Source organism: Myotis davidii, unplaced genomic scaffold, assembly GCF_000327345.1.
Source record: "Myotis davidii unplaced genomic scaffold, ASM32734v1 scaffold370, whole genome shotgun sequence".
NCBI lineage: Eukaryota > Metazoa > Chordata > Mammalia > Chiroptera > Vespertilionidae > Myotis > Myotis davidii.
The window spans coordinates 16262255-16273035 of record NW_006288615.1 but is presented as its reverse complement, the minus strand read 5'-3'; the positions used below and the strand labels follow the sequence as shown (position 1 = coordinate 16273035).

At 45.9% G+C, this 10781-nt stretch overlaps 1 long non-coding RNA gene across 1 annotated transcript in view; it reads right to left on the bottom strand.

The window, feature by feature from the left end:
* Positions 1-456: 456 nt before the first annotated feature.
* Positions 457-10781, bottom strand: part of LOC107182611 — a 15213-nt gene continuing 4888 nt past the window's right edge. The window contains exon 3 of the long non-coding RNA XR_001513341.1: positions 457-1643. This is a non-coding gene — a long non-coding RNA (uncharacterized LOC107182611). The remainder of the gene's footprint in view (positions 1644-10781) is intronic.

Genomic DNA, 10781 nt, shown 5'->3' with positions numbered 1-10781 from the left:
TGCCTGAGTGAGCAATTCTAACACAACCTGGATAGCCAAGTGCAGATGAAAGATGGAAGGGATGACTCCCTAATGTTCTCTGAAAGGAGGAGCAGGTGTGTAGCCTCGTGCAGGAGAACATTCCCACCGGGTATTCTGTAGCCTCGGAGCAGTGTCTCTCCCGTCATCCAGTCATTGCTGAACACCTACTATGTGTCAGGCTCTCTCCTAGCTGCTGGGGAAACCACAGCAAAAGAAACATGCAAAAATTCTTTCCTCTGTGATGCTTACGTTCAAAAAGGGAAAGAAAATAAAGCAAATCAGTCAAAATCAGTTTGCTAGATGTTGTAGTACTGTGGAGGAATATAGAGCAGGAAGGGGTATAGACTATATCAGTGGTAATTCACACTTTTACCAAGTTGCTATTTTTAATCTTCTATTCACCACTAATATTTAAGAAAACCATGCTAGGTCCAGTTGTTTCATGCTACTTTATTTAGAGGGTTCCATTTTCACTTCTCAATAGGCTTTATATATTTCTTATGCTTCTTCACTCATTGATTCATCTGGTTCTGAAAGGTTACTCAGTGTCATCTTTATCAGCCAACCATCTTCATAACAAGATTTGTTGACAAGTCCTGGATTTTCTGCAAGAGCGTCACTAATTCCAGACACTTCTTCTGATCCAGGAGAATGGAGCTCACCAGCAGCTTTCATACTTTCCAAAGCACCAAAGGCACTTATTGAATTTTGCCTCAATTTCAGGCAGCCTACAAAAGCAACATCTCCAAAGCTTCCTGTGCAAATTGTTGACTCCCACTGCTCAATACCACTTTCTGTTGTTATCCATCCATGTTTCTCTATGAATTCATGCACCAAGAACAGATTGGGGCAGGTGCACAGCTTCTGGACAGCTCCTGCCCTCCAGCCCTGGGGGCCAAGAGTGGGCAGGGCATGGCTGGCACCAAGGCTGTGCCCAGCCTGCAGGCCGTGGCGAATGCTCCTTGCAGCTGGGGCGGTAGTTTGCACTTTTAGATAGTGGAGCCCTGTAGGCCTCTCTGAGAAGGTCACATTCAGTCAAGACCCAAAGGAGGTGACAGAGCAAGCTAGACAGGTCTCTGCATGGAGGAGCGTTGCAGACAGAATAACAGCCAGGGCCGGGCCCTGGGTCAGGAGTGAGGCCGGCTTGCTTAAAGAACAAGGATTCCTGTACGGCCCGAGAGGAATAAACAAGAGGAGTAGGAGAGTTGGTCAGAGTCACACAAGGCCAGATGCTGGTGGGCCTTACAGGACACAGTTAGAATTTCTGCTTTTACCATGAGTGAGTTGGCAAAGCAAAGAGGGTTTAGAGCAGAGGCGTGATGTGGTCTGACTTATGTTGTAACAGGGTCACTCTGGCTGCTGGGTCAAGGAGAGGCAGAAGCAGGGAGAGCCCCTCAGAGCTGCTGAGAGAGTCCAGCCCAGGGACCTGGAGATGGGCGATGCAGGGCTGTGGGGAGGAGAGGCTGGCTGCTGGATATGGAGGGAAGGTAGAGCCAAGAGGACTTCCTGGCCAGTTGAATGTGGAATGACTCCAGGGTGTTCTGCCTGAGTCACTGGAAAGTTGGAGTTGCCATCATCTGCAACGGGGAAGACCTCAGGCGGATCAAGCCAAACAAAAGAATCTGCAACAACAGAACATGGTGCAAAGCACTTAGAAAAAAACGTCATGATTTCATTTCACCTGTTCCGGGAGCAAGTCATTTTTTGCTTTAGTTGGGAAAGGTAAGTTAGGTGTTTCCTCTCCCCTCCTTAAAAGGATGGACGAGAGTTTCGGATTACCAAGTCCTTGCCAAATGTCAATAGTGAGCTGGCACCCAACGCTTCTGAGCTAGTACAGCGCCCCGGGCACAAACAGTGAAGACCAGCTCCCCGCGAGGGAAACCGTAGGCTGGATCTAACCGGAACCTGGATGAGCACCATCAGTCACGCTCCCTGCACTCCTGCAACATCGCCATTCTCCAAAGCAAACCTTTAGTTAATGCCACTTGGTGCCTGGCACCTTCAGTCACAACTGAAAAAAGCCTTTCTCTGCCTACAGGAACCCCAAGGGGGCCAAGAGAAGACCTGTCCAGGGGACAACGCGGCCAGGCTGATTGGCAGTTGGAGAGCTCTTCTCTCCCCGCCCCCGCCCCTGACCCCCAGCTCTACTGAGATATAATTGACAGATATCATTGTGTAAGTTTAAGGTGTAGTGTGATGATTTGATAACTGTGTGTATTGTGAAATGTTTCCCGCAGTAAGGTTAGTTAATGCCTCACACAATTACCATTTTGTTGTCATTGTTGCTATGGTGAGGACAGTAAAGCGCTGCTCTCACAGCAACTTTCAAGTACACAGCACAGTATTGTTCCTACAGTCACCGTGCAGCACAGTACATTCCTAAAACTAGCTCACCTGATAACTGGAAGATTGTACCCTCCCATTAACATCTCCCCATCCCTTGGCCCCTGGCAACCACCATTCTACCCTGTTTGTATGAGCTCAATGTTTTTAGATTCAACAGATAAGTGAGATCATGGGATATTTGTCTTTCTCTGTCTGACTTATTACACATAATATAATGCCCTCAAGGTCCAACCATACTGTTGCAAATGGCAGGGTTTCCTTCTTTTCTATGGCTGAGTAATAGCCCATTGTATGTGTATGCCACACGTTCTTTATCCATTCTTCTCTCAGTGGGCACTTCGGTTGTTTCCATGTCCTGGCTATTGTGAATAATGCTGCAATGAATAAGGGAGAGCAGATACCTCTTCAAGAGAGTGACTTTCTCTCCTTTGGATATGTACCCAGAAGTGGAGTTACTGGATCATGTGATAGTTCAATTATTAATTTTTAAAAATATATATTTATATTGATTTCAGAGAGGGAGAGGGAGAGAGAAACATCAATGATGAGCGAGAGGAACATCATTGATTGGCTGCCTCCTGCACGCCCCCTATTGGGGATGGAACCTGCAATCTGGGCATGTGCCCTGACCGGGAATAGAACTGTGATCTCCTGCTTCAGAGGCCAATGCTCAACCACTGACCCATACTGGCCAGGCTCTATTTTTAATTTTTTGAGGAACCTCCATACTGTTTTCCATAGTGGCTGCACCAATTTACATCCACCAACACAAGGGTTCCCTTTTCTCCACATTCTCATTTGTAGTCTCTTGTCTTTTTGGTAATAGCCATCCTAACGGGTGTGAGATGAACTCTTACTGTGGCTTTGATGTGTATTTCCCTAATGACTAGCAATGTTGAGCACCTTTTCATGTATGTGTTAGCCATTTGTATGTCTTCTTTGGAAAAATGTCAAGTACTCTGCCCATTTTTTAATTGGATTGTTTGCTGTTGGGGTGTTTTTGTTTTGTTTTGTTTTTGCTATTGAGTTGTATGAGTGCCTTATATATTTTGGATATTAAACTTACCAATAGATGGTTTGCAAATATTTCCTCCCATTCCATAGGTTGCTTTTTCATCTTTTTTATTGTTTCTTTTGCTGAGCAGAAGCTTTTGACTTGATGTAGTCACACTGATTTTTGCTTTTGTCGCTTATGCTTTTGGTGTCAGATCCAAAAAAAAAAAAAAATCATCACTAAAATTGATGTCAAGCTTTTTTCCTATGTTTTCTCCTAATTTTTCTGTTTTAGTATTTATGTTAAGTCCTTTGTCCATTTTGAGTTAATTTTTGTGAATGGCGTAATATAGGGGTCCACTTTCATTCTTATGCATGTAGATATCCAGTTTTCCCAGCACCAGTGGGGAAATTAAAGAGACTGTCCCTTCCCCACTGAGTATTCTTGGCAGCTGGAGACCTCTTTATTGAACCTTTTTGAAAATCAACAAGAAATATGACAAGAGCCCCTGACATTCAAATCTGGTTGTCCTCTTTTTTAAAAAAAAAAAATCACTTAATTTTATACACCACCCTCTGAAGAACATTTGGCTTATATTACACAATTTCAGCACTGGAATCCTTTTTAAAGATCGTCAATTTTATGAGTTTACAGATGGTGAAAAAAGAATATATAGATTAGCCAGAGTTGCACAGTTGGTTAGGGGCAGAGCTGAAACAAAGTCCCCACCCTGCTGACCCTGTCACAGTGATCTTCGGGGCCCCGACCTGCAGCTCACCGAGAGCTACAGGTGTGCTACAGGTAGGCCAATAAATGGCAGTGCCCACCAATTCTTGCAGAGAGAAAACTTTGACCCTGTTTCTTAAACTATTGAAACTGCTGTGACATTTGAAATACTGGCAAAGCCTTCTAGCTAGAAATATGCAACTGCCAATTAGATAAGCTTACACATTGACCCTCTATGCACTCTCATGGGATTTCCATTGTACACAGCATACTGGATTTCTTTAAAAAGTTATTTGGTTAAAAGTTTCATCTCTGCTCTTATATTTAAGCTCTTCTACTTCTTTCTTTTGGGGTAAGGGAGAATGAAAGGTCTATAGAGTGTCGTATCATATGGATAGGCAATCAATATTACTTAGGCAACCCCAGATAGCTTACACAATATGTTTTTCATAAAATCAAGCCTTTGTTACTCTTCATTCACAAACACACACACACACACACACACACTCTAATCCCCTACAAATTAACTATGTGAGTTTCCAGGAATAGTCACCGAAACAATACCATGGGAATCACTCTAGCCTGGATTCCTGCTCCTTTAACACACAAACACACAACCAATTTAACACACAAACACGGCAGTTTTTTGCTGTCCGTGAACTTCTGGGGATACTGTGCTGTATTGATAAGTACACATTGTACTGCTTACCCATCCATCCATCGTCTTCGGTATTGTCAGAGACTGTGCTAAACAGTCCTTAAGTAGGTCACCCTGCAGTACTGCCCAGCGACAAATGCCGCATGCCACGGGACGCCTCACCATTCCTTGATTGGAGCACACAGAAGACTTCTCGAGTCTCAGGCCCTTGCAGTTGCACATGGCTATGTGACCATGTGAAAAGAAGGGAGTGTCATTTCTGGACCCAGCACCGAGAAGCCCAGGTGGGATCCTCCAGGGTGATGAGGAGGCCACAAACTGCAGACGATATGGCTACGAGATGGTGGAGCCTCTGGCGCCGTGGTTTGAGTGACTGTGTGGAGCAGAGCGCCCTGCCAATTTGGCTGGAACGTATAACTGGAGCTAGAAATGAGGGTTACTGTGTGAGACCACTGAGCGTTGGGCTGCTTGTTCCTACAGCATTCTAAGGAACCCGATGACTGCAGCTGGTATTGTTTTGAAGCCACGTGGACCAGGAATTCCCCCTATAAATGTCCTGCACACTTCCCAGCAAGCCGCACGTTCCAGCCCTGGGGAAGGACACACAAACCCCGTTGCACAAACCCGGGACTCCTCCAGGAGGTGCCTCCTCCCTCAAGAAATGCCACCTTCCTCTGGCCCCCGCCACACACCTCTCCTGCTCTTTCCAAACACACTCATGGGCATTCAGGGAAGACGATTACTGGCAATCCCGGTGCAGCCAGGCCTCACTGCCAGGACCCTCCCCCCAGGAGCTCGTGCCCAGACTCCAGCTCCCTTAGGAAAGGATCCCGTCCTTGGCTGGCCTCCTGGCTCCTCTCCTGCCCACTCAACGAGTTCAACGCACAGACAGTTTTCTAAAAAGAAGTCTAAGACTCACCTCAGTACCTGTTAGAGGTGCTATTTTCTCCCTCTGTCCATAAGTACACACTCGTATTTCTGCATTTCTCTCTCTTGAGCCACCCTCCACTGAGAGCCAACGCTGAAATCTGAAATGCCGTCCTGAGGTCACCGGGTGATCTCATAGGTTGTATCATCTGCTCCAGTGCAGGCAATTCCCATGCAGATGCTTCCAACTGAGCCTCTTCCAGGCTCCACTTCTGATTTTCCAGGGTTTCCTTGTCAGTTGGAGCCTGCCCTCTCCTGTTATTTTTAGATTTGATTTCACTTTAAGAATATAAAGGGCCAGGGGTGGGGATGGGGAGAATTTTGTTTCTTTTTCATTAAAAACAGATGACAAAGACAACTCAGTCATGGAAAATAATAGGAGTCACTATGTCTTGCTGGCTCCCATTCATGTATTTCCTCCATCAGCCCCGAATGAGCAGAGAAGCAACAATGCTAATTAAGGCTCCTCTTCCTTCCCTAGAAGATACACATTGTCTAAGCAGATGTCTACTGGGATTCCATTGGGAAACTGCATATGCTGTTCTTCGCTTTCCAGTCCTGCTCACAGAATGACTGTACTTTAGAGCTGGAAGGAAACTTGACTATATGTTCTGTGACTACAGGGAGGCGCCCAAGGCCAAGGGAGGTGACGGAGAAGGTCCAGCCTGTGAGGTCTCTCCATTCCCACCTTCTCATCACTGAGCCTGTCCGTTGCATCCACATTTCTGAGCTGCCCTAACAGTCAAACTAGAGCTCCTGCAAGTGAGGCCCCTGCCTTGTATGTTCTGCTCCCCAAGTTCTCATGAACTAGCAGACCAGATAGATATCCCTGGTTGAAGCACTGGGCTTTCCGTTGGTCTCCCACACACGCCTGTTTTAGTTTACCTCCTTTCCAGTGACATTGTCTCTCTCTCAGACAGATTTAGCCTTGTGCACATCCAACGAGTTTGGTTGGTTATATGCTCCCCTGTTTGTTAACTCCAGATTTACTTCCTATACTTTATTTAAATTCAGTCTTCAAAGTTGCAGTGTTCAATGTATTCACAGTGAAGATGTTCTATTACCATTCTATGTAATAAAAGGCTAATATGCAAATAGACCAAATGGCAGAACAACCGAACAACAGGTCGCTATGACATGCGCTGACCACCAGGGGGTGCGCACAGAACATGGTGGGCATCGGCCACAGTGGGATAGCGGAGCAGGTGAGCAGGGGCACCAGACCAAGGTGGGGCGCCGGTCGCTGTCATCAGGGTGAGCCTCTGGTGGTAACTGAAAACCCCACACACACACACCGTCCCGCCCAGTGCTCACACCTGCTGCCGGTGCCGGCCCTGATCGATCAACGCCGTCAGTGGGTGCAAGCAACAGCTGCTGGCCCCGGTTGCCCCTCAGAGCTTCTCCACCTCCCCCTGCTTCTGAGGGTTGATTGGGGCCAGCAGCTGCCTCTCACTACTGCTGTTGGTGATGGCCCTCCTCGCACCCACAGCCAGCACTGGAGCCACTGCTCGCACCCGCTGCCAGCACCCGGCACTGGTCCCAATTATTTGACGCCATCAGCGGGTGCGAGCAGTGGCTGCTGGCCTAGATCTTCCCTCAGGGCAGCAGCCACCACTCGCACCTGCTGACAGCACCAAGCCCAACTGCTCCGCACCGTCAGTGGGTGCAAGTGGGGCCGGCGCCGGTCAGTGCGTGGGAGCGGCAACAGCGGGAGCAGGGCTGCCAGCAGACAGGGGACTGGGGGCCATGGCAGAAGGGGCCAGGCAGGGGTGCAGAGGATGGGCTGAGACCTGCCCTTGTGCCCACTGCAACCTGGAGGCCCACAGTTCCTTTCAAGGTGCACGAACTCATTCACTGTGTCCCTAGTATATAATAATTCTAAAGTCCTGCTCTCTGTGCTCAGGTAACTCACATGGGATAGAACCCAACATTCATTGTGGCTGGGTTCTATCCCATGGAATTTGGTTTTGTATTATCAAACTCTTGCCTTTCTTCCTGTTTCTCCAAATGTAAGAAGAAGGCCATGGGATGGGTGTGGCCAAATGAAATCACGTACAGGTCATCCACGAGACAAAGCTAGGAATGGCCTGATGAAGACAACCTCATGCGCATCATATGGCTCAGAAAAAGCGGTGCTCTGGAATCCCTGTCCCACTCACTAGGAAAATAAGGACTCTCGATTGTCAAAGTTCCTTAACTTCTCTGAGCTCCATAAAATGAAAAAGTTGGATGGAGCAAAAATAATACCTTCTTCAAAGAGCCAATGTCAAAAGCTGATGCAATGTCTGATTTGTATGAAACATCAATAAGTGTTCGTTTTTCTTTCAAGGTGAGTCTTAAAGTCAAGGAAGAGTCAGCATGTTCAAATAGAGGAAAATTATTTGGATCACAGGGAACTGAATGGGAAATGATAGACAATTCAGAGTAAGAGGCACTACAGGAGTTGTTAAAAGGAGGGTAATTGAGCCTTAAATCACCCCCACTCATAAATCACCCAGGAGATCTATATTCTAGAAAAAGGGGGGCCAGAATTAGCTATTGGGAACCTAGGATGTCAAGTTGACCAATTAATCTGCAGCTTGTGAGACATTCTTCGCTGTCGAGGGGAAGATTATTTCAGTCCAGTAACATTTTAGGGCCCGCATAAAAAGGATTGTAAAAGATTTGGACTTTGATGAACTCTGAGGAGCAAAAGCTGCATCTGCTCATATTCCCGTTATAACTTATTGGAGTCAGGCCAATGAACATACCCAGCTGTGCAAGGATAACTTGAATTTACTACTAATTCTCCTAAAATATTCCCTGTGTTGTCTTCCCTCATACATCTCATCCTTAAGTTTTATGAGAGGAAAAATAGGCTTCATATAATACATTTCTTAGGTAAGATTGCTATGCCAATGGAGCGCTGAAATCAAGAGATCGTAAAGTTTCCAGTTTTCCCAAACCTTAGAGAGTTCAGTACATCTAAGATTCGGCATTTTCTGGTATTTGAATCAATTTGGCTCACACCAACATCTGTTCTTGATAAAATAATATAAAATGTAATGTCTTCACGGTGGGGAATCAAACTCCACCCCTCTCCTTGCTCCTCGTTCCTTTTTTCAATTTTCCCCATATTGTCTGCCCCTCTGGTTGGTAAATGGCCATGATGCCTGACAACTCACTAGAACTCGCCTACCCCAGGCCTCCATTTCTCAGACCCATGTGGGCTGCTCATGGCAGTGGTCACAATCCTCCTTTTCTGAGGTGTGTGGCATCTGGTACAGCAAGCATGTCAAACTGGCGCCCATGGGCCACATGTAGCCCACAACAAATATTTTTGTGGCCCAACCAATATAACAGTATGTAAGAAACGTTTTAATAAAACTTTCATGACTTAATTTTTACAATATCCTGTCATACATAATCAATAATAATAAAAGTGTAATATTGTAATATGCAAATTAGACCGAATGTCCTTCCAGACGACCTTCTGGACAAAGCTGCGGCTGCAGGGACCGAGGCAGAAGCAGCTGCTGCGGTGGTGGGGCAAGCCCCTGGCACAAATTTTGTGCATCGGGCCTCTAGTTATTAATAATGAACTACAAGGTTTGTTAATGACTGATTACTATAACCGTGTTACATTCATTTCCCTTATGCGCCTTACGTGCAGGCGCACCATTTCTCTCCACTAATACTAGCAGTGAATATTTTAGCAGCCGATTGCCACACCATTAGTTTTGGACTGACTTGTTTGGCGTACGCAACAGGAAATATTTCACTTTTGGAGAACAAGAAAAATAGGTTTATTTGCATTATGCTTATTAATATGTGCAGTTATTCAGTGTCTGGTAAGTTAATGTTCAAGAAAAAATGTTAATTTATATTAAAATGTTCTATTACTTTATGTTAACGATTACTCATTTATTTTAGCCCTTTGTATTCAGCATGTCTCTATTGAAATAAATCTACATTTCTATGAAAATTGAAACTTGTGGTTTTTTGTGGCCCACATAAACTTAAACCTTGTTTATGTGGCCCGTCTTAGCCTTTGAGGTTGACATGCTTGCTGTACAGCATCCCCGAGAGGGAGAGCACAAGACCTGGGGAGATTCTAAAGCTCCAGCTGCTCAGGCCGCACCCTATTCGGATCAGATCGGAACATCCCAACACGTCCAGGATTAAAGGTGCTCAAGGGATTCTGAGACAGGCTAGTGAGCCCGGACAAGTGGAACAGGGAAACTGAGACAGACAGTTAACCGGCCAAGCAGTTTACAGCTATCTAGTAAATCACAAAATCCTATCTGCCCTAAACCAAGGACACTTAAGTGTAAATGGTTTACACATCTCCTCCCCAAGCAGAGGGTAAATAGCTTAAATTACTTGGCTCAGGGAGACAGGTAACAAAAATCCAATCAGTGCCATTTGTGCCAACCACACCCAAGGATGGATAAAGTCAGGGAAATAAATCTCATTTTGGCACATCAGCATAAAGCTGATGAATATTCTATTGAGATCTTCCCCTAAACTCCCAGCCTTTAAAACCCTTGAGATGAAGGGCCCAGTACATCTCTCCTTCTCTGGAGCAAGCCTGAGACTTTCCCGGACCCCCTCTTCTTCTTGCCAGGCATTATCTTTGCCTTTCCCTCTCCTAAGCTTCAAGCGCCCTTCTTTTGTCTCTGTAACTTGTTTCCTGAACCCATTTCTTCTACGGCTCATCTCTTTTACTACCTCTGTAAGTTTCTAAATAAACTTTCTCTTATAATTTGAGTTCTTGGCTCTGAATTCTTTCACCGACATCCCACTCGCTGATAACAACTGGTGTTGTTTTGCCGCCAACATCTACACAATTCCAGTGTGTAGAGAACTTTGGGAACCACTGCCATATCACCCAATAATGCCCCTGAGGTCAGAATTCCCAGAAAAGATAAGAACTACAAAATACAGACATGAGGGTAGGGAAGCGATCCTTTCTGGAATGAAATGACTAGAAGCTGCTTCCCAGAAGTCACTGTAGAATTGGAAACACACACTCGCCCCCTTGAATGATCCTCAAGAGTCAGCAAGAAGTGGGTAGGTCAAAACAGGAAGGGTGAAGGTCGCTCCCACCCCCACCCCAGCCCCCACCCC